Genomic DNA, 24,904 nt, shown 5'->3' on the forward strand with positions numbered 1-24,904 from the left:
CTTGCATAACACAAGTTTTATATATTGCATTGCCATTCAGCTCAAATATATTCTAATTTTTACTTTTATTTTTTCTTTGACTCATGGGTTATTTAGGTTATTACATAATGCCAAACAGTTTAGATTTGCTAGTTTCCATTTTTTGAGTGATTTCTAGGCTAATTCCAATGCGGACATATAACACACTCTGTTTGGTTTCAGTTCTTGAAATTTGTTGAAAATTGATTTATGGCCCATTATGTAATCAATTTTGATAAATGTTCCTTGTGACTTTGAAAATAATGAGCTTTCTGTATATAAGGGTTCAGTATTTCTAGTGTTTCCTGTTTCAATTAGGTTGTTTCTTTAGTGCATTTTTCAGATTATCAGTATCTCTAATCTTTCACATCTGTTTGTTCTTTCATATACTGAGGAAGTTAATTTTAAACCTCCAAGATTTTTTTGTGGTTCTGTTTCTATCTGTAGGTCTATCAGTATTTATTAGACATGTAAATATTCTGGATTGATGTATCTTCCTATTATGTTGTTTTATCACTATAAAATATTGCTTTCATCTCTAATAAAACTTTTTGCTTAAAAGACTACTAGGTTTTTTTGATAAACATTTATGCCATATATAATTTCACATCCTTTTATTTTCAGTCTTTCTAAACTCTTATATTGAAAATGTGGCTCTTATTAAAAGTGCAGAGTTTTTCTCTCTTTTTTTTTTTTCTGTTTCAATTCCACTAAATTTTGTCTTTAACATTGAGTATTGGTTTCATTTCAATCTAATGAAATTACTGCTATATTTGGGTTTAAATCCAGCAACTTGCTATTTATTTTCTAACCATTCCTTTTGCTATTTCCTTTATTTTCTCCTTTTTTGTTTTAATTTTGATTAATTGGTTATTGTTATTGTCATCTGTTTCTCCTTTAATGAGCTTGTTAGTCAATATCTTTATTTCTCCTTTAAATTAACAGAGAGATTATAAATGCGTCCTTAATTTTTTATAGACTACCTTAGATTAGTAGAGTTGCATTTTCCTGGACAATGCTAAACCTCCCCACATTTTATGTTTACCGCTTCACATGCATTAATTACTTATGTTGTTATATATCCCAATATTTTATATGCTTAAAAACCCATTAAACTTTAGATTTGCTCCAATATTTGCTCTTTCTGTGCATTTGTGGGCTTCTTGCAAAATGATGGTTCTATTTGTGGATATATTTTTCTGCCTGAATACTCTCAAGTTTTGTTTTTGTTATTTAGTACAGACTGTTGCCTCTGAGTTCTTCGATTTTTGTTTGTGTTGGAAATCTCTCCATTTGTCTTCAACTTGAAAGATGGTTTTGGCTGGTTATAAAATTATATGTTCACAATTATTTCTTTCAGTGCTTTCAAAAAGTAATTCCGTTCACTTTTGGCTTCTAAAATGTTTGCTGAGAAGTAAGATTTCAGTCTTATTATTGCTTCTTGGAAGTTCATATGTCTTTTCCTCCCCATGGTTGATTTGAAAATTTTTTATTTATAGTAATTTCTCAACTAGTATTCCTACAAATATTACTTCTATACTATTCTCCCTGCTTCTGAATCTATACTGATATACAACTATAAGATTGATTCACCATGTTCCATATTTATCACTTTTTTCTGCTTTATCCATTCCAATTATTGTATTTTTTAATTACAGAATTTCCAGTTGATTTTTTTCATATACATATATTTCAGTTTTCTGGTCAAATTCTTTCTCATTTCCTCCATTTCTTCAAATGCATTAACTCAATAATTAGATCTCCCATTTGTTTCTGTTTTCTGGTTTTTTTCTCTTGATTTATTTCAGTTTCTATAATGTCCATCTGGTAAGTTTTATTGAAAGCAAATAATATTTATAGAAATTACAGATGCTAGTGCTGATATTATTTTCATCCAAAAAGAAGTTAATATTTTTTTGTATAGAGTCATTGTCCTGGAATACTATGTTGATTTACCCAATTTATTTTTAAGCTTTGTTAAGGATGGCTTTCTTCAGGTTTGCCCTTACTCTGAGCTGTGATTCTTTTCCTTGGGCATGGTCCATATTACTATAACTCTTACTTCTCTAAAGCATCTCTTACTCTTGAAGTTGCAGCCTTTGTGTATTCTCAACTAAAATCCTGTTACGTTATCTAAGAGCCTTTACTTTGTCAGGTCTGGGACTCCACAGCACCAGAAGACTACAGAGTTCTCTGTTCAGTTCTTTAGCTGTCAAGCTACTACTATCTTTAGTTTCCAGGAGTTCCATCTGAGCTCTGTAAGTTTAGGGGTCTGTAAATATTCTGAAATTAAACTGCATACATGGACTCACATCTTTGTGCTTTTTACTTCTTAAAAATAGGATTACCATATGATCCAGAAATCCCACTTTTGGGTATATATCCAAAGGAAATGACATCAGTGTGTCTAAGAGATATCTGCACTCCCTTGTTCACTGCAGAATTATTCACAGTAGCCAAGATATGGAATCAACCTAATTGTTGATCAGCAGGTCAATGGATAAAGAAAATGTGGTATGTATACATAATGAAAGGCTATTCTGCACTAACAAAAAAAATCCTGTCAATTGCAACAACATGGATAAACTTGGAGAACGCTATGTTAAGTGAAATAAACCAGGCACTTTACCACATGATCTCATTTATGTAAAATCTAGAAAAGCCAACTCACAGAAGCAGAGTAGAATGGTGGTTATCAGGGACTGGGAGTCGGGTGTCATTAAGGAGATGTTGTTCAAGGAATTCACAAAATTTCAATAAGGTAAGAGGAGTAAGTTCAGCATGGCTATTGTACTGCATGATGATTATAATTAATAATAGTATTGTATAATTGAAAATTTCTAGAAGACCAAATTTTAAATGTCTTCCTCATAAAAAAGATAACTTTGTAAAGTAATGGGTATATTATCTTAGTCATTTCAGTGTATACGTATATCAAAACATCATGTTGTATGCCATAAATATATAATTTTATTTGTTAATTAAAAATAAAATAAAAAAATAAAATACATGCAAAAAAGAAGAAAATATGATGTGTGTGTGTATATATATATGCAAGGGAATATTATTAAGCTTCAAAAAAAGAAGAAAATCCTTCCATGTGACAACATGGATGAACCTGCAGGATTCATCATGCTAGGTGAAATAAGGCAAATAAAGAAAGGTAAATACTGTATGATCTCAATTATATCTGGAATCTTATAAAAAAGTCAAACTCATAGTAATAGAGAGTAGAATAGTGTTTACCAGCGACTTAGTGTTTACCCAGCCTATCGTTTCTATTTTATATTCTAATATTCTGGTATTAATAATGGTATGTTAACATTAATTTTTTGATTAGTTTTCAATACCCTCACTTTCAACTTTTGTATTGTTATATTTTAGATATGTCCCTAGCAAGAAGCAAGCAGGTATTTTGAATGATATTATCTACTGATGAGAGAATTTAATATACTTACATTTATTGAGATCTCTGACATGTTTGGAGTTAGTTATATAGCCTTATTTGTAACACCTATTTAACATGATTTTCCTTGACTCTGTTATATTTCCTTTCTTCACCCTGTAGAATTTAATGTTTTGTTTCTTCAAATTTATCCTCTGTTAGTTTAAACACTGAGTATTTGATTTCTATTCTTTGGTAAATATTTATTTGTACTCTATGACTCACAAAATATCCTTTGTGTACATTCTCAGCTTCCCTTGTAATTATATTGGAGTCATGTGACACCAATAGCTGGTGGGCAATGAGGAGAGGCGAGTAGTTTTCTTTCAAGATGAAGTGAATAAAAGCCAGTGTATCCTTTTTTGCTGCAGCAATATCCTTGCAGGACACATTTGCCAGACAACATAGATTCAAGATGGAAGAGAGCTGCCTGACTCCATTAGACTTTGCATAAGTTAGAAATAAATTCTTATTATTTAGCCACTGATATTGCTGGGTTTGTCTGCAGCAGCATTTAAGTGATTCTGACTGAAACAAATAACTTTATATTTTGCCAGCAAATCTAAATGCAATCATTATCTCTGTCCTTTTTCCTAATACTAAGAGAAACTTGAAATTTTTCCTAAAAGCCTTCTTGCATATACCATGTTTTTATTATGTTATTGAAAGTTTATTTCTAACATATTATGATCTCTTAGTTATTTTATTTAGTATTTAATGATTAATAATTATTTTATAATTTTTATACTCTTCTTTACTCACCATGACTGTGTTTGTATCAGTCCTACCTGCTGGTTTTACTTTTCTTCTTGCTAATTAAATCTTTCAGTAGTTTTTTCAGCAATATTTAGTGAATTTTAAACTCTTAGTCCTTATATATGTAAGTATCAGTTTATACCAGTTTATACCAGTTTTGGAATCAGATCTTCTAGGTATTTTTTTTGTTTTTGTTTGTGTGTGTGTGTGTGTTTGTGTGTGTGTGTGTGTTTAATCTTTTCTGTCTTCCACATGTTCCCTGAGTTGTAGAGGTTTTTGAATAGGACAGATTTGGGGTTTCTTTGGGCAGAGTCCATAGAATTCACTAGATTCAGAACATTTTATGACTGGTTTTCACCTCAGCTTGCTTCGTTACTTCGGTATTGCAGATATGTGGACCAGCACCAATTCATAGCATTGTCTATGGATTGTGATTTCCAAAGCAGTCTATTCCACTCACATATTGGGACAACTTGATGCTTTTATGCTAAATCATCAAGCTAGCATGTGGAGCTTTTTAGAGCTCTTAGTTTTAGGCAAGGGTTATAGTCCCAGGTGTCCTCTGAGCATGAGGCCAAAAGCCTTGGCCCCTGTTAAAACACCAGCCTTTAAGGTATATATCGTTTTCCTGTGGGCCACTCCAACTTCCTCTTTTTTGTTAATAGCATCTGAAGATTTCCCTTGCAAGGACTTTTGCTCCAACATGGCAAGTTCATTGTTTAGTTGTCTTATTTCTTTATTTTTTTTCATCTAGTATATGTGTTTAAAATAGGAAGGGGAATTCATCATAAGAAATCGAATGTCACCATAGTTAATGTCTTTAGTATCATTTCTCAAAGGTAAAAGAAAATGAGTTGAACAAATTTCTTAAAATTTACTTCCTGCCTTAGTATCTCGATATTGTATTGTTTCTTCTATTTCAGGCCTCTCCAGTGTCCCGAAATTGAGGACATCCTTAATTATTTTTTAATGATAATTAAACAAGCCTTCATTCAACCTCTTTCTAACTTTCTATGTATGAGCAATGCAATTAACACTAGGTTATTTCCAAATAAAATTTTATTAAAGGACAAGTTGCCAACTCTGCAAGCAAATTTTAAAAGTAGCTCTTGAAAGATTTGATACACAAGACTGAGAACCTACAGCACACATGTTGCTTTACTGTTCTTCCTGAGTCCATTTATTCCTATAAGTTTTTCATTTGTTCCAAGTTCCCAGACAGGTGACAGCAAACTTATCAGTGAGTCAAACAAGAAGCTTTTCAAGGCTCCTGTTCTTTTTGGAAGAGGATAGAACTACCTGTGGCCTGTTTGGTCCTCCATCAGTTTTATTTTTATTACTATCTGTATATCCCTGAGGACCTAGAAAGAGTAAAGATTAGGCCATCAAAGCCAGCTCTGAGACAGCAGGATGACCCTACTACTATCTTTTTTGTACTTAGTTTGAGCAATAAAAGAAACTGGATTCCAGTCTCCCTGAGCTCTGGCTTAACAAGAGATTCTTTAGCTCAGGGGAATGGTTCCTGTTTCTGTGTTTGCCCTGAATCTTTAGTTCTCTACCTCTAACTACAGAATATCCTCTTGTATAGGAATTTGTCTACCTACCTTTTCCTCCCAACTTAGGAAAAATGGCTCTTATTTAAAAGATAGATAAATAAATAGACATCTGCTTTATTAGAAGACACTTGACACACACATAACTATGCTAGATAAAATGTGAAGAAACTGAGTGTAATAATGTTAGTTCATGTCCTTCTAGTTCCAAAGCTTTAATTAAAAAATAACTAATCATGATTACTCAATTTCATGTTTACTAATATAAACTGTTTGTTTTATGCTTTATTCTTTTTCCAATTCCTTTGATTTCTTTTTCAGGTTCAGAGATAATACTAGTAACTGATTACAGATAGCTCATGAGAGTTGAAAACTTATTAGCAAATTGTCTCTCCTTTACACCAACTCTGTAAGCCTTAAATTTTGCCCATCATTATATTTCTTCTTTATGCATTCTTACATTCTTTTCTACATATTGTTGCTTATGTTCCTATTTTCCTTTCTTTTCCAGACAGAAATACAAACACATACCCCAGAAAATAACCTCATGGAAGAGGCTGCCAAAATCACTGTCAGAATTCCATATTACTTTAAAGTTCAATAACTTTGTTACTTCCTCTGCTGGAGGCAGTTTGAAATAGGTAGACAAAAATTTTAGTTTGCAATGAACAGTGTGTCGTAGTGAGAAGTGAAAAGCCATTTTGTTTTAGGCAAAAGGAGTTAGCTCTGAAATGTTGAAAGACTCACTTACCAGAATCTCAATTTCTAGGAAACAGCATGCTGCAGGTCTACATAAAACACTTAGAATTCAATGTTTCGTCTTCAAACATATGTGCTGCAGTTAAAACCTACTGCTCCTCTCTAGTGTGGAATATTAGTGGGGGAAAAGTAACTTTCCTCTGGCATGAGGAAGGAAATACAATTGGTGGAAAGGAAACTTTCATAGGCTGAAAATTCTAAGAAACAATAAGTGTCAGAAGACTTAAAAATTATTTTTATTTAGAACAAATCCCTGTGGCATTCATCCAACTACTTCAATGTATATGCCTAGATTAATTTAACTATCATCCTCTAGGATGTATGGATTTCATTGAGGTCACATTACAATAACCATAGACCAATTATTTAGTGCATGGCTCACATATAAAAGTGTGTGCTATTAGATGTCCTACTCAAACCCCACTCATGTGCAAATTTTTTTTTTTGTAGAAGTGTTTTCAGCTCCTTCTGACAGAGTTCATTATTTCCTTCACTTATTACCATAATAATTTTAACTGTTTATTAGGGTTTTATCACTTTCTATATGTATATGCATAAACATATATATAAAAAGATATATTTGTATAAAATTTTAAAAGTTAGTCCTGCTATTCTTTACAAATTAAAAGCATCAGTCCTTGTACTATACCTCTGCTTTCTGTATCTCTATTCCTTCAAGTCAACCACTTAAATTTTAGTGAAAGGTTTTGGAGTATAATTTAATAATTTTAAATAACATGATCATGTAGATATTTACTGAATTTAAATTTCAACTATTATCATTGACTTCCCAAAACGAAACATTAGAATTTAATTACCATGTTCTCTAACTCATTGGACACAAATGCTTTTCCTTGCCCTATTCTTAGAATCTACTATATTATAATATTGGTTAAAACATAAATCAGTAATTTTAATATTTTGACATATAATTCTATCTACAATTGAATGATGAAAAGTATTTTGATTACATTTCATTTCTTGAATAATATTTTGTCTTTTCTGGAATTAATAACTACTTTTTAAAATGTACTTTGCTCTTTATATGCTTCCTATAGGAAATATAAATCTCTCTCAATATATTTAGACATATCAAAGAGTCTACCTATTCCTTTTTTTCCTGAAAGATATTCTTCTCATGCCTTCTTCCTGATCTAATTTAAACCAGTTGCTTTCAACTTTGGGTGTAATTATCTTCCTGAAATCTCCTAATACTCTTCTCCTGGGGATTACCTTATCACTTTCTAGTGTTTGGACAGTCATTCTGTTTTCTTTTCTTTTTTTTTAATTATTTCAGCATATTATAGGTGGAAAACCATACCATGCTCGTGGGTCACCAGAATCAACATTGTTAAAATGTCTATACTACCCAAAGTGATCTGCAGTATCAATGCAATCCCTATTAAAATACCAACATCATTTTTCACAGATATAGAAAAATTAATTTTATGCTTTGTGTGGAACGAGAGAAGAACCCATATAGCAAAAGCAATTCTAGACAATAAAAACAAAATGGGAGGTATAAATTTACCAGACTTCACACTATACTACAAGGCTATAGTAATCAAAACAGCTTGGTACTGGCACCAGAACAGAGTCATTGACCAGTGGAATAGAACTGAGAACCCAGATATACAACCATCCTCATATAGCCACCTAATCTTTGACAAAGCAGACAAAAACATACACTGGGGAAAAGAATCCTTATTCAATAAATGGTGCTGGGAAAACTGGATAGCCACATGTAGAAGACTGAATCAGGATCCACACCTTTCGCCTCTCACAAAAATCAACTCACGGTGGGTAACAGACTTAAACCTAAGGTGTGAAACTATTAGAATTTTAGAGGAAAATGTTGGAAATACTCTTCTAGACATTGACCTAGGCAAAGAATTTATGAAGAGGACCCCAAAGCCAATCAGAGCAACAACAAAAATAAATAAATGGGACCTGATCAAATTAAAAAGCTTCTGCACAGCCAAAGTCATTCTGTTTTCTTCCTCCTCCTCCTTCTTCTTCTGGTAAGGCATACATACTCTCCTGTAATTCTGGAGAAACAATGCATGATCATTTTTTTTTTTTGAGAAGGCATAACTTTGATTTTTTTCTCCAGATTTTATATTTGAATGATAATTGTGACAGGAATAAATTTCTAGTTTGAAAATGTGAAGGCATTATTTTGTTACTTTCCAGTATCCTGTATTATTTGTTGCTAAGAAATTCAGTGCTGTTCTAATTTTGAACCTTTGCAAGTTATTTAATTTTTCCCTCTGTAAGCTTTTAGAATCCTCTATTTGTGCCTAGTATTCTGGTATTTGGCGATTACGTATGTATCTGATTTGAGTGTTCTCCATTGTGCTGAATGGTTTGGGATGGGTAATATCTATCTAGAAACTCAAATCTTTTCAATTTTGAGAATTTTTAAAATTATTTCTTTGCAGAGTATTCCACTCTGTTTCCTTAGCTATTCCTTTGTTCTTTATTCTCTTACTGTTCAGATGGTGTACCTCCTGGGCCAATCTTCTAAGTTTCCTATAATTGTTCTCTTATTTTTCAACTTGTATATTTGTGTGTATATGTTCCAATTAGGGGGAGCTTTCCTCATTTTAATCATCCGATATTTTTCTTTTCTATTTCATTTTATGGCATCTTACCTTTAATTTCAGAGAGACAGTTTAAAATAGAAATGTTTTACTTATAGAGATATGTTACTTAAGTATACATAAATATTCTTTAAGGGTATTTATTAAAATATTTTGGTTTATTTTACTTATGTTGTTTTCTATTTTTTGAATTTTATATTTCCTTCTTTCTTTGCTTTATTTTCTGTCATTCATATTAGGAAATATCTTCATATGGATAGGCCCTAGAAAGTGAAAATTCTCTATGTGCATCACTGGTGTTTGCTGTCTTGTTAACTGGTGGAAGTTCCTATAGTGTGAGGTGGCTGGGCCATTATGAGTTTTCCTTTGAGCGAGTTAATTTCTGTAGCATTTTCAGAACTAAATGGGAAAAAGAAGTATTTGATGACCATACTGTTTTCATTATGAAAATCCCCTTGAAGTATGTCCAGGATCCCCAAGTCTCTTTTTATTCAGACTTTCCTGGGAATAAATCTCTAGCTTTCCCTGTGGGATCTTGGGATTTAACTTCTATGAACTTTCAACAATTCTCTTGCTTTTGGGTTCTCAGGCCATTGCCCTTTATTCATGTATATTTCATGCTTCAAATGCCTAAGCCTCTTTGTTGTTCCATGATGCGTATAGTCTTGCTTACAAGCTTCCTCCACTGCTGACATAATTTTCCATTCCCTCTGACTTCTCTGTCTGTTACTACTTAGGTACCTGGTCTGTAGATTTCAAAATTGTTTTGCTGGCATCTCTTTTCTCATTATATCTGTCTTTGAATATTTTCCTTTTATATAGGTGTGATCAAATTATATTTAAAGACATTACAAACTTTGATTTCATGCCCATTTTAATGCGTAACCAGTTAATCAGTGAGTTTATGTTAATTGGCTACCAGGTTTTAAACATTTTGGAACCTAGCCTCAAGGAACATATATTCCACTTAGAGTGACACAACTTATGCCTAAAAAAAAAACAATACAGAACAGTGCATGATATATTAATCTAATTGCAATTCATGAAAGAGGGAAATCAATATAGGCTAAATATTTAGAGAATACAGAAGAAAATGTAAGCCTTGCCCTGATTCCTAAGAAATTGAATGGATTTGGTCTTTGCTAGATCGAAGAATAAATCAATAATAATGATGAAGAACATTTATAGAATGATTAGTCATAGCCAAGATATATCCTAAATCTTTGAATAGACTATCTCATCTAATCCTCACAACAAATGGTTGGGCCAGTTACAATTATTCTCCCCACCTTTATAGATAAGAAGTATTTGACTTGTCTAATGTCATGCAGCTCATCAATTGTTGAACCAGTATTCAACTCACTAGTCTGGCTTCAAAACACATTCTCTTAAGCAGTGGGTTATACACATACTTGTATAGATACATCTTAAATTTAACAATGTATTTGAATTCTATACGAGCGTTTTCAAGGATTGTTTTAGAAAATCAAACGTAATTTTAATTGTGGCAGACAATGATAAGGCAATGTAGACTGGTCTATGACATAACCTAATTAAAGAAGACAAACTTTCCTTATTAAAAGTTAGTCTATTGATATTGGGGGAAAATCTTGAGCTTGAAGCAAAAGGTGTGGAAATCAACAAAGCAGTGAGCAGACATTGGCTGCAGGAACTTAGACCTCTTTGTTAAAGTAATCAACAAATTATGAAATAAAAAGGCCATATAACATTACTGATATCACCCCAATAACAATACAATTTCTCAATAGGAATCCAACAAATGTAAACAATAATAACAACAGAAAAAACACAGAGAGAACTGAATCTGTAGGTAGATTTTATTTCCAATAAGATGGTTCCCAAATATAAATGTGTAAGATTCTACCAGACACAACTTGTTACATTGTTCCCCTTTGAAATGCAGCAAAATAGTATATTAAATATCTGATGTAACAAAGCTAGTCAATAAGACACATAATGATAACTACCTTCATTAATTATTAATAAATGGCCACCATAGTGCTAAGTATCCTGCACTTATATTGACAAAATAAATTGTAGGCACATTTATTAGGTATAGCTCTCCACTATTTTCACATATCCATTTATTGAATTTTTAACATATAAATTTTTAAATGGATAACAAAATTTCTGTGCATAAAGAGGGAAAACTCGGTGCAGTGCAAAGAAGAGAATTGGAGTAAGGAATCTAGCATTGAAGTCCCAACTCTGCCACCAACCCTACATATGGCTGTGGGCAGTGGACTTCTCTGTGCACCTGTTTTCTTGCCCACTATAAGAAGAGGGTCAGACTGCAATCTGTAAGGTCCTTTCTGAATGAACGTACCATGAGTCCAAAACAGGGTGTTATGTATTTGGATCTCAATAGCAATTTGCAAATTCATATGTTTCCTATACTATATGCTCCAGCTATAAATCCTGTGATTTCTGCTCTTTCCTTAAGTAATGATGTGCTCATCTAAGATTAATTAAAAAAAAAACTGTCAGTAAGCAAGTCCATTCAAGTACCAAATGGAAGAAAAAAAAACAGTGTTCCAAAAGTGTTCCACATACATATGTGCTCCTGGGCACTTCAAAAAATTTCAAAGGGCAACGTACATATTCCATGCGTATTTAAGGGGATTGCATGTATGTGTGAATGTGCGAGTCTGCCAGGGTGAGAGAAAGAGAAAGAGGGTCAGGGAGAGAGGAGAAAAAGAGAGACTTGAATGTTTTGTTTTGTTTTGTTAATAAAAGTAAAAGCCATTTTATTGGTTCATGGCTCCAGATTTTTACAGTGATCTACAAATCCCTGCCCTGTTTACCCAGGTCTTTATTCCCTTACTTCCCATTTCTCTTTCTTTTTCATAAGTTGATGGATAAAGACATACAAGCATTACCTAGATGTATAAAATATATGCAAACAGCATTTCAGAAATATTAATATGCACTTTGAATAATAATAAGTTTGATTAGAAAGATGGTAATTTTTGGCATTTTGCATATTTGTTATAAATAACATTAATGTTGTTAGCATTGTTATTTTATTATGACTGTGTGTTTATAAAGTTAATTCGTTTAACTTATGAAGAACAATCACTGTCAAGTTCAGTTGCCCGGTAGTTCTGCTGGTCAAATGACTAGCCAAATGAATTTGCTTTCTGTTAGGAAAAAAATATGATTTCATTACATTTTACATTCATAGTGGCTTTCATTTCAAAATAATTAAGCTAATACAAGTCCTCTGGTATCTCATTTCTGATTTCAAATTCTTATAGATGATAAAGAGACACATACATGTGATAGATAGATAGATAGATAGATAGATAGATAGATATGGTCAGCTCAAGAGACGGGTAGGTAGATACGGCACAGGTAGCTCCATGATGAGCTTGTTACTGATTCTAAGGGTTTTTGTTTTATTTTGTTTTGTGTTTCTGATAAAGTCATGTTGCTCTGCTGCCAATATACCCTTCCTCAGGAGCTATGTATTTTTTAATTATCCCTTTTTTGATGCCCAAGAATATGGATGGAACTGTGGATAGGACTCTGGAAGGTTGATCAATTTGTCTTTCTTTAGTAACCTGGGAAAAAAAGGCAATTGTGCAAAGTATTAGGATAGGAAAGAATCTTCAGAAGCTACTGTAGATCTGAACTTCAGAACTCTCAATGAGATCAATTTTGTGCGGGAATACATTGGGAATTTAAAGATATAGAACATAATTCTCATAAAACTATCAGTGCTACACATTCTCTGCAAAGTATTTGTGTCCCTCCAGAATAAGCATACCTAGGGTTGAAGACATCTGTTATAAAGCATGATTCATTCTTCATCCTAACAAAATTACTTTGCCTGTTGACAAGGTCAGAAATTATAAAGTGAAGATGAATAAAAGAGTTTATTCAAGAAGATTTTAATGCATCAGCACAGTCCCTTTAGTCCATCAGGCCGAGAGAAGGTAGAGGCAATATTTGTCTATGGTGATGCAATTCAACTGAATTTGATTAACTACTTGAAGGGAACTGTCAGCATCTCTGCGAAACCAATCTGAAATACCCCGTTTCCTTAACTATGTTTAATTGGGTTGAGCCCTCTGGGCATATTTTTATCAGACCTCTACTTTTCATTGCTAATACCCTTTCCTGATGTTCTCAAAAATCTGTCTTTCTCATACTATTTGATCTGTCTTTTATGTCTCACAGCAGCTTAGAAGTCATGAGCACACATAAAACTAGCAGCCACAAATCACACCAACATTTCATTTATTTAAGTCTATATTGATTTAAATTATTATGGAAAGATTTATATTCAGAGCCACATGCATGTATGTGTGAACGTGTGAGTCTGCCGGGGTGAGAGAAAGAGAAAGAGGGTCGGGGAGAGAGGAGAAAAAGAGAGACTTGAATGTTTTGTTTTGTTTTGTTTTGTTAATAAAAGTAAAAGCCATTTTATTGGTTCATGGCTCCAGATTTTTACAGTAATCTATAAATCCCTGCCCTGTTTACCCAGGTCTTTATTCCCTTACTTCTCATTTCTCTTTCTTCTTCATAAATTGATGGATAAAGACATACAAGCATTACCTAGATCTATAAAATATATGCAAACAGCATTTCAGAAATATTAATATGCATTTTGAATAATAAAAATATTTAACCAGAATATTCGATTATTTAAATGTGCAGGATAAGTCTGTTTGGGTCTTCGAATCCATTACATAATCATGGTAGTTGCACTAAGAAATAAAGGGCAGACATTCATCACAGGAGTATATCTATCAATATAAGTAGAGATTTGTATGCCACTGGAAACTTGAAAACTTGGAAAGATGAAGCTATTGATTTTGTTCTTTTGGATATATACCGAGCAATGGGATTGCTGGGTGATACAGCAGTTCTATTTTTAGTCTTTTGATGACCCTCCATACTATTTCCATAGTGGTTGCAAGAGATATAAAGAATATGAATTCAAAACCGAAAAACTAACAGTTTTGAAGGTTCTGTGATGAGCCGGAGGCAGATGGTACCCACAACGTCCTGTGTAAGGAGGTAATGTGGAAGAAAGGGATTATACAAACCACATGCGCGTGTGTACTGTACCATAGGTCATCAATCTGCAAAACAGTTGTGGTGAAGATTTTAAATTTATATATCCTTATAGTGCATATCACAATATCTCATTAGCATTTCATTACAAATATATGATTTTGGTTTCTAGATTGGCATACTTTTTTCTGAAATGCAATATATAATGTTAATTCAAGGTGTGAATTACTACCCTTTTTATGTATTCACTATTGTCAATAATTCTAGCATTGAATGACTTTTTTGTTTAATGACACTTTAGCACAAAAGTGAGTTTTTCCGGTTATCATTGCTTTGAAAGAACCCGTTTTAATGTTCTGCACATTTCCCTCATTTTATCAAGAAAAAAAATTCCCATGAAGGCAAAGTAGTCAGAACACTCAGTGCTGTTATAGGACATAGGATTTCGGAGTGTTAGAGGCTTGAAGGACTGCCTGTCCCTACCCTGGATGCAAGTGTCCCTGCCCTGCCAAGTGTCATTGTTTCTTATAGATTTTCATCCTCCATTTGGCTCTCAGTTGCTTTACCTGTTAGATCAAGCTTCTCTTTTAATGTTGTCTTAAACTGGTGTAGATAAAACAATGTACAAACTCCACATTTTGTTAGAATTATAACTAAAATAAAAAATAATCTCTAAGAGAGATTACAATGGGCTTTTCTTTGATTTTTTATAAAAACAAGTTTTAAACTTATGTTATATTGCAGTCTCTGCATAGAACGGATTTTCTTTTCTTTCCCTTATATCCTTGCTATATCCTGTTTAATTGACGGTGGCAGAGAATTCACACTCATACCTTAGGTAAAGACCTACTTCTATCCATTCAGAAAGAGTAAAAGGAAAATGTTTGGAGTTCTAGAAAGTCATCCCTTTTCAATTTGGTACTTCAGAAGCCTCTTGTGTTACGCTGCAATATTCACATGCCTTCAGTTGGCCAAGGCTAAAAACTGTATGTCCCACAATGCAGCAGGTAGCTTGCTGTTGTGATCACTTTCCTGGGGTCTTCCTTTGTCCTACCTATTTCCTTTCTAGGAACAAAGGTATACCTCTAAGAATAAACTATGTACAATTAATATAGCCACAGAATTCTCTTTACCTATATGGAAGTTCACTGCAGGCAGCAGAAGACAGGCTTCAAAGGGTGCACAGCGGCTTACTTCCTGGCCTGTTTCTGACTGAGCCTATGGAGGCAGCAATGCCTGGGAATATACAGGCATTGAGGAGGGCAGCTTGTCAATCACTCTTCTCTCATTACAACAGTCTATTTCAGCCCTGATTCTCTGGGATCCAGAACACTTTCCCAGGCCAGCCTGGGTTAACTTCGGTGGACTTCTAAAATGAATAGGCAATAGTATTTTATTCCAGTTTCAATGGAGATGCTCATTCCATCTTTACCCCTGCTTATAGGGGAGCCCTTACTTCCTTCACCATACTACTTGAGAAAAGTTACTGACCCATATTTTGGAGGTTGAAGGAATGTTGAGAAGTGAACATTCTTTTCCACTTTATGCCCAAGGGGATATCAACAGCATTTCTCAGGGCTAAAAGGTGTGATTAACTTAAAGATTAATTTCTCATTGTACATGATACAGTGTAATGCAAACTCAATATGTCTTGCTTTCTAAGGGCTAATATACTGATCAGGAGAATGCTACTCAAACAAACAAATAAACAACTAGATGTGCATTGAGTGGATAATGATGGCAAGTTATCCTGGCACTTTTTATTTTTAATTTCCAAAATGTAATCTGATTACCACAATATTAGCACTCCAAAAAATATTAAGAAGGTTTATTTCTGAAAGGTTTTGTGATTATACCAAAAAAATAATTCAGTGCATTTAGTGTTTGGAGTAACAAATTAAAGTAACTAAAATATTTTACAAATATCAAGTGCTCTGTGACTGTTAATATAGTTATAAAAGAAATATAAAGATGTTTGGGGGAGAATGCTGAATTGAAAGATATAAAATTGTATTTCTTTACTTTACAAGCATTTTCTTCATAAAATATAATTTATAATATCTTTGCCTACAAAACTGGAAAGTGCATGTACACTGAAGAGAGAAGGTAGCAGTAAGGAGATGGGCACAGCATGCGTGTAGAAAAAAGACAGTCTCAAGTCAACTGACAAGAAGCTAGCTTGGTTTTAATATTGCTATGATTATCAGCAATCTCTTGTTGAAACATAGACTAATTTTATACAGTTGGTGGTAAGTTTATTGAGAAAACAAATAAGTTTGTACACTCAGTTTAAGGAGAAAAAATTCAATAATTTTTTATTATTGATGGGAAATCAGAATTTTGTTTAAAAAAATCACTAGCTATTGCGTGTCCTATTATTGCTAAGAATGGACTTACACTTGATAAAAAAATAATCGACATTCATGGCCTATTTGGTCATTTATTATTGGACAGTGATAAAGGAAAGAAACCAATTAGGCTGATCTTTATTTTTATTCAATGGTCATATAAGGCAGTTTCAATACCTAATTCCATTTTTACTTCTATTACTCATCATTTAAATTTAATCCATTAAGATTTATTGACTGTCTGCTTGTATTCTCAATTCTGTTAGCATTATAAAGAGGATAGATAAAAGTTCTAATCTCAGTTTTATATCTATATTATACTCTATTAATTTTTATTTTTTAAACCCTCCAAAAATTCTAAGCTTTTCTAAAAACAAATCTAACATCTTCTTTTGAGCACAGTTGATGTCAGATATCAGACATTATAGGAGTACATATGTTCCCTGTGTCTGTTTATTTTTTGACAATGCAGGCAATTCTAAGTATCCTGTTATAGCTCACTGTATCTCCTCCTAATATTACATAGTGGATATAAAATAATTTAATGGGAGTTGTTAAAATAAGAAATTACAGAATACTAGATTGAAGCCAAATTAATCTTTGTGTATATCATGCTTTAGCATGGGTTAATTTCAACTTCAGTCACTTGAGTTCTACCTTCAAAATAGTTTTAACTGATAAAATAACAAAAACAAAAACAAAACAAAGCAAAAACTCACAAATTTCATGTATATTTATTAGTCAGGATTCCCCAGAGAAAGAGAACCAGCAATATATATATGTCTAAAAATCATTTCTTGCACACTCACTCACTCTCTCTCTCACTCCATATACATGTGTATCTTCTTACTGGCTGATAAAGACATACTGTGGTGGCTGTCCCAACTAAGCAAATCATCCTGTTTCTCCCTGCAGGCATCACTCGCTCCCTTTATTTAGGTTATCTGATTATCCTGTGAACTATTCTCCACTCCTTTCTTCTTGCTCGGTTTCAGCCATAATGGGGCCCTGTATGATTTTGGGGTAAGATTTCCATAAAGAAGGTGAAAAAATCATTTTTCTATAATTTGTAAAGGTATGAAAAGCCACTATCATGGTTTATACATTTAATATTGGAACATTTAAAAAATAATAAAGATATTTTCCTAATTAAAAAAAAGTTCATTGATGGGTTCAGGAAAAAGTCATTAATTTCATTTGTTTGTTGTACAGATATTTATTGGCTGTACAAATTGGAGAGACACTTCCAGTTCTTAAGACGTCTGAACTGAATCTGTATGGTTTCTAACTTGTAATGGAAAGAACAAAATTACTTTCAGACTGGGCATCCAGGTGTCCCTACACTCAATTTTTAAATTTTCATTGCTAGAACTCATTATGTGACTAAAAAATATTAAACGATTAATTCAGATTTTACTAATCCTGTTCAAAATGCTGGGAATTTTTTAAATTCCATTTTCAATAATTTAAATTAAACAGTTAAAATACATTGATTTCACCAAAACTTTGAGCTTTCATTACACCCAAGTTTTTCTAACTGGCTTGCTGAGATTGTTTCCCTACACATGAAGCCAACATGGGTTGGAAAGATAAAGAGGAGAATCCTGGAGGAGGAAAGATAAAAAGAATATGCAATTCTGAGACAAAAGATACCAAGAGGAGACAAATATAATTACCAAATAGTGACTTTTTTAATCTTAAAATGATCCTTTTCAATTTGTATTCTGCTTAAAAACTTTCCCAACATTGACCTACAAACTCTCATTTTTGTCCGTAGTAAATATATACATTTGCTGTCTACAAAGTTACAAGGAGCCAGTAAGAATTACTGCCAACTTTCCTTTCTCTGCTATTTCTGAAAAATACTTTTTTATCACAGTAGGAAAAAAATAGCATCCTGCTAGCTCTTAACTTCCTCCCAACAAAATTAGTTCATTCCAGGAAGCAAACTATAGATTAGTATAGAGGAATTTTTGGTATGAAAAATTGTATAGGGAAATTTAGGATTATTATGTTTGTTATAACAGGATTTTAAATTTTTCTAGTATTTATATGTGAAATAATTTCTTTGGGTAAACAGTACTGACTTGAACATTGTTTGTTAAAGAATCTCATTTTTTCTGTCTCCAAGGCTGTTTCCTAATTCTGCACAAAGGTAATCTCTGAATTGAACTACTATAATATAATGTAGCCCTATAGGCTTATGTACCTAGACATCTTTATACTTCTTAAAGCACTAGCTTTTGATAAAAAATACATTTCATTAATTACTTCAAAGGTGAAATTAGGATTTAAGAATACATATTAAAGAAACATGTGTTTTAATACATATTTAACTTTTACGGCAATACTCTTACTCAACTAATTTACTATAGCTCCCAATTACACTCTTGTTGTCATTTCCAAATAGTAGAATCTTGGCCTTAGATGCTATTAGGAACCAAATTTTAAAACCCAAAGATGTGCTGCATCTTCTGTGGAGATATTATGTCATTGTCACCATGACTAAAGAAAGCATAATAGATAAAAAGTATTAACAATAAAAACTATTACAACCTCTATTTAAAATTTACTGAATGTTTTTGATGTTGCTGCTCCTATAATACAATCATCATTGTCATCATGTTAGGCTCAAATGATTTGACCAAAGTTTCCCCAAAACAGATTGCTGATTGTTCTTTTATGAATCCCAATTTCTACAGGAACTAGAGGAGAGAGGGGTAGGGATTTTTACAGTCTTTAAAATTAAATCTGGTTCTAAATTAATACATTTACTTTATATAACTTCTTGCTATTATTAAGTTCCTATTTGAATTAGGATGATCTGAGCACTAAATTTTGCTCTTTCCCTTTTCAGACACTTGAAAATTCATACATATAGTCACACATTTACTACAATTTTTAGAAGACCTTTACTGTGTATGTGTCAGAGAATTTAGAGTAACAGGGATTTAGCTTTTAAAAATGCAAACATTTATAATCACATATTAATCACTCCCTTATTTATTAACACCAAGTAGTCCTTCAGACTCCTACAAGTTTGCTGTGCCTTTCCCTTCCTCTACTCTGTCCATTTCTTCAGATGTGGAAGAACAATAACTGCATTCAAAATTCAATTGCCACCATTTCCTTTTGGTGTATAAAAAGATATTCCCTTTTTCTTGTATTCTTCTTTCAACTGTGCTCTGTTTTCCCATCTAAATACTTGATCAAATTATTTATCCATAAAAACATAGTTTCTTTCTAAAACTAATTCCAATGTCAATTTTTAAAAAATATATATTGCAGTCTTCTTCATAAATTCTTTCCCTAGGCCAATGTATATAAGAGTTTTTGCAACATTTTCTTCTAGAATTCTTATAGTTTCATGCCTTAGGTTTAAGTCTGTTATCCACCATGAGTTGATTTTTGTGAGAGGTGAGAAGTGCGGATCCTGTTTCAGTCTTCCACATATGACTATCCAATTTTCCCAGCACCATTTACAGGATTCTTTTCCCCAGTGTATGTTTTTGTTGGCTTTGTCAAAGATTAGATGGCTATATGAGGATGGTTTTATATCTGGGTTCTCAAGTCTGTTTCATTGGTCTATGTCTCTGTTTTTGTGCCAGTACCAGGATGTTTTAGTTACTATAGCCTTGTAGTATACCTTGAAGTTTAGTAAATTGATGCCTCCCAATTTGTTCTTTTTGCTTAAGATTGCTTTTGCTATACGGGGTCTTCTCTGGTTCCATACAAAGCGTACAATTATTTTTTCTAGTTCTGAGAAAAATGATGTTGGTATTTTAATAGAAATTGCATTGAATCTGAAGAAATCCCCAAAGGCAATCACAGCAACAACAAAAATAAATAAATGGGACCTGATCAAATTAAAAACCTTCTGCACAGCCAAGGAAACTATCATGAGAGCAAACAAACAACCTACAGAATGGGAGAAAATATTGGCATGCTACACATCTGATAAAGGGCTGATAACTAGAATCTATATAGAACTCAGGAAAATCAGCAAGAAAAAAACAGTTAAAAAGTGGGCAAAGGACATGAACAGAAACTTCGCAAAAGAAGATGAACTAATGGCCAACAAACATATGAAAAAATGCTCAAAATCTCTAATCATCAGGGAAACACAAATCAAAACCACAATGACATATCACTTAACTCCAGTGAGAATGGCTTTTATCAAAAAGTGCCAAAACAATAAATGTTGGCGTGGATGCAGAGAGATAGGAACATTCATACACTGCTGGTGGGACTGCAAACTAGTGCAACCTCTGTGGAAAGCAATATGGAAAAACCTCAAAGAGATACAAGTAGAACAACCATTTGATCCAGCAATCCCATTACTGGGCATCCACCAAAGGAAAAAAAGATATTCTATAAAAACAACATCTGCACTAGAATGGTTATAGCAGCACAATTCACAATTGCAAAGATGTAGAAAGAACCCAAGTGCCCATCAATACATGAGTGGATTAATAAAATGTGGTATATGTATACCATGGAGTTCTACTCAGCCACAAAAAACAATGGTGATCTAGCATTTCTTGTATTACACTGGATAGAGCTGGAGCCCATTCTACTAAGTGAAGTATCATAAGAATGGAAAAACAAGCACCACATGTACTTATCATCAAATTGGTTTTAACTTATCAACACTTCTCAGCCACAAAAAACAATGGTGATCTAGTGCCTCTTGTATTATACTATATAGAGCTGGAGCCCATTCTACTAAGTGAAGTATCGTAAGAATGGAAAAACAAGCACCACATGTACTTACCATCAAATTAGTTTTAACTGATCAACACTTATGTGCACATATAGTAGTAACGTTCATCAGGTGTTGGGTAGATGGGAGAGGGGAAGAGGGCATGGTTATATTTATACCTAATGGATGCATGCACACCGTCTGGGGGATGGACACGCTTGAAGCTCTGACTCGGGTGGGAAAAAGACAATATATGTAACCTAAACATTTGTACCACTATAATATGCTGAAATAAAAAATATATATAGTAGAATATGAATTTTTAAACATATAAAATTTAATTTTTTGTTTTATCACAGATAAATTATATAATTATAAAATCCATTTTTCATAATTTTTAAAAACACAGCATCTATGAATTTAACAAGCGAGAAAATTCTTACTTTCTCTTCTATATAGTGTTACTGAGGTCTTTCTGAAATAATTCTAATAAATGTTCAATTAAAATATCTGATAGAATCAATTATCATTAGATTTCCAATCAATTTAATTCATTGTAACAAAATTCAGTCACTACAACATATTCCATCAATTTAGAAGGCTCGGTTAATTGGAAGAGTTGAATTATTATTTTCTCCTATTTTTCTTCCTGTTAATATTTACTAAAACTAATTGAAGGTTATATTAATGTAAGTTATACAAACCCTAAGGAAATTTTTCATTTATTAAAATGATTACAATGTAAAAAGAGTATTTTTATTAACTGAGATTGCTGAATTAGATCTTCTTATACAATAAGAAACAACGCATAAAAAATATTTTTGTTTTGCTTATTAAAGTGTTATTGATGTCATACAGAAGAGTATCTTAAAAAGGTTTTAGGATGCTGCTTCAAATTGAATAATCGACTGTTCTTAAGGGACCTACCACTAAAAGAAAACTAGATTTTGAATAAATATTATCTATACTTCCCTACACCTCTCCAACACTACACACAGACAAAAAAAAAAAAAAAAGAGGCAGTTTTAAGCTAAAAGACAAGGAGCAGTGGGTGGTGAGTAATTAGACAAATGAAAAATGGGACAATGTTGAATTCTACAATATTGGTAAGTGAACAGTATATCTTGATAAGAAGCAAGATAATTTAAGTTAACCTAGAATTTCTATTTTGAGCATAGTATCTTTGAAGAAGGCTAAAGAGGTCCTACCTAGAGAGCATCATTTTTATCCGAAAAATGTAAACTTAAATCTTTCCTAGAGGAAAGATTTTCCCTAAATATGATTCATATTTTCATAAATTAAGACCAAAAAATATGAGTTTAAAATAAAAAATCAAATGCCCTACCAAAAACTGAGTTACAATGAGTAAGAATAAGGAAAAAAAAACAGATTTAGACTTTGTAATTTACATTGTCAACATATTTTTAAATGTATGAAATTTTAATAGTTAAAGAAATAAAAATTAGACTAAAAAAATGAGCAAGCAAAAATAAACTGTGGAAAGTGACCAGTAATTAAAAAAAAGATTAAATAGAATTTTTAAAAACTTGAAATTAAAAACTCAAAGTTAAAAAACGGGTTAGATATAGCTGAAGATAAATAAGTGATTTGAAATATAAAAAGTTAATAATTAATAATGAGGCAGAGGTCAGGCATAGTGGCTCATCATACCTGTAATCTCAGAACTTTGGGAGGCCAGGACAGGAGGATTACTTGAGGCCAGGAGTTGGAGACTAGCCTGAGCAACATAGTGAAACCCCACCTTTATAAAAACTGGAAAAATTAGCTAGGCATGGTCATGCATCATGTAGTCCAAGCTACTCAGGAGGGTAAGGCAGGAAGATCATTTGAGCCCAGGAATCATTTGAGGTTGCAGTAAGCTATGATGACACTACTGTACACTAGGCCAGGCAACAGAGAGAGATTGTGTTAAAAAAAAAAAAAAAATGAGGCAGAAACAAATAAGGATTTTTAAAGTGTGAAAAACAGATTTTAAAAAAAGAAGTAATAAACACAACATAATGATATGCAGAACACTAAAGACCAAGAAAAGGTTTTAGGATTACCCAGAGAGAAAGCTTACAAAAGTGTAAATTAGACCTTCATAAAACTTTTCAAAAAGATAGGAATCCAAAAGAAAATGCAATAATATCCTAAAATGCTGAGAAAAAATAACTTTTTACACACAATGAGGTGTGCACCAAAACCATCAAAAATGTGGGAAAAGAAAAGTGATTTCAGCTAAACAAATGACTTCTTGCTATCAACAGAGCTCAAAAAAAAATCCTCTGAAGAATTTACATAAGGAAGCAGAGAAATGATCCCAACAAATTTTGAGGTTGCAAGGAGGAATGATGAGCAAAGACACAGGCAAAGAGATAATAAAAAATTGTCTTTTAAAGCATGAAGAAAATAATAATATCTAATATATTGGGTCAAAAAAGAACAATATTAAGCCCTTAGATATTATAGTACAACATTGGGGAAAGGAATGATGGAGGGAAAGTATGTCCTTTTATTTTTCAAAAGATGGTTTAAAAATTTTGAACAACTTTAGGTTTACTGAGTAAATACTGTAAGACTTCAAGGGTACGTGCTAAAGGAAAGAAATAAAACCTATTCTTTCTGAACATACACAGTGAAAAATGGAAGAAGATAACAACTGCCATCAACAAGAGCAACAGAAACCTTAAATCATTCAAAAGATTGATGTGGAGGAAATAAATAAAAATTGGGAAAAAAGTGAAAAATGAGACAATTTAAAGCACATAATATAATGAAATAGTCAAGTCCAAAGAAACATAAGAGACAGACATATTGATATTAAAAGGATGCTAAAAATATACAAGGGAAGTATTAATAAATAACTGGTATAACAATCTTAAGGAAATGAATTTCAGAAAAAATGATATTATTAATATAAAAATGGTTATTCCATAACCATTTCTAGATGGTCAAATACAAACGAACAAATGGCTAAAAGGTTCAATATGAAAGGGTCATGTAATGTTTTTTTAATGTGTATGTAGTGAGTGAAATAACTCTAAAATATCTGAAATTCCAAAATTTGATATACACACCTAATGGGTGTGGTGCACACTCTCAGGGGTATGGACAAGCTTGAAGCTCTGACTCGGGTGCGGCAAAGGCAATATACCTAACCTAAACATTTGTACCCCTGTAATATGCTGAAATAAAAAAAAGTGAAAAATCTACTATAATGTGGGATATTTCAATGTAATACTTTAAATAAATAAGTGAAAAATAAATGGCAAAGTTACAGTTATTTTAAACAGTAAAATAAATTAGCAAGTGCAGTGGCACATAGTTGTAGTCCTAGCTGCTGGATAGGCTGAGACAAGAGGATCACTTGAGCCCAATCCAGTCCAGCCTGGGCAACATAGTGAGATCCCGCCTCTCAAAAAAAAAAAAAAAACATGATTTAGTAAACAGACGGGTCATATAGTAAATCTCAGAATATTTCGAAGCATTGGTCTCATACATGGTTTTTCTGTGACTACAATAAAATTAAATGAGAAATGATGAAATATTTAAAATAAAAATCTCTAAATATTGACCAACCTTTTGTATCAGGCTGACTCCCTATTTATTTATACTTCTTTTTCATATTCTTATTTATATTTATAAATTTTCATATGTCCTGCACATGAATTCTT

This window comes from Propithecus coquereli, unplaced genomic scaffold, assembly GCF_000956105.1.
Source record: "Propithecus coquereli isolate 6110/MARCELLA unplaced genomic scaffold, Pcoq_1.0 Scaffold136, whole genome shotgun sequence".
NCBI classification, from domain to species: domain Eukaryota; kingdom Metazoa; phylum Chordata; class Mammalia; order Primates; family Indriidae; genus Propithecus; species Propithecus coquereli.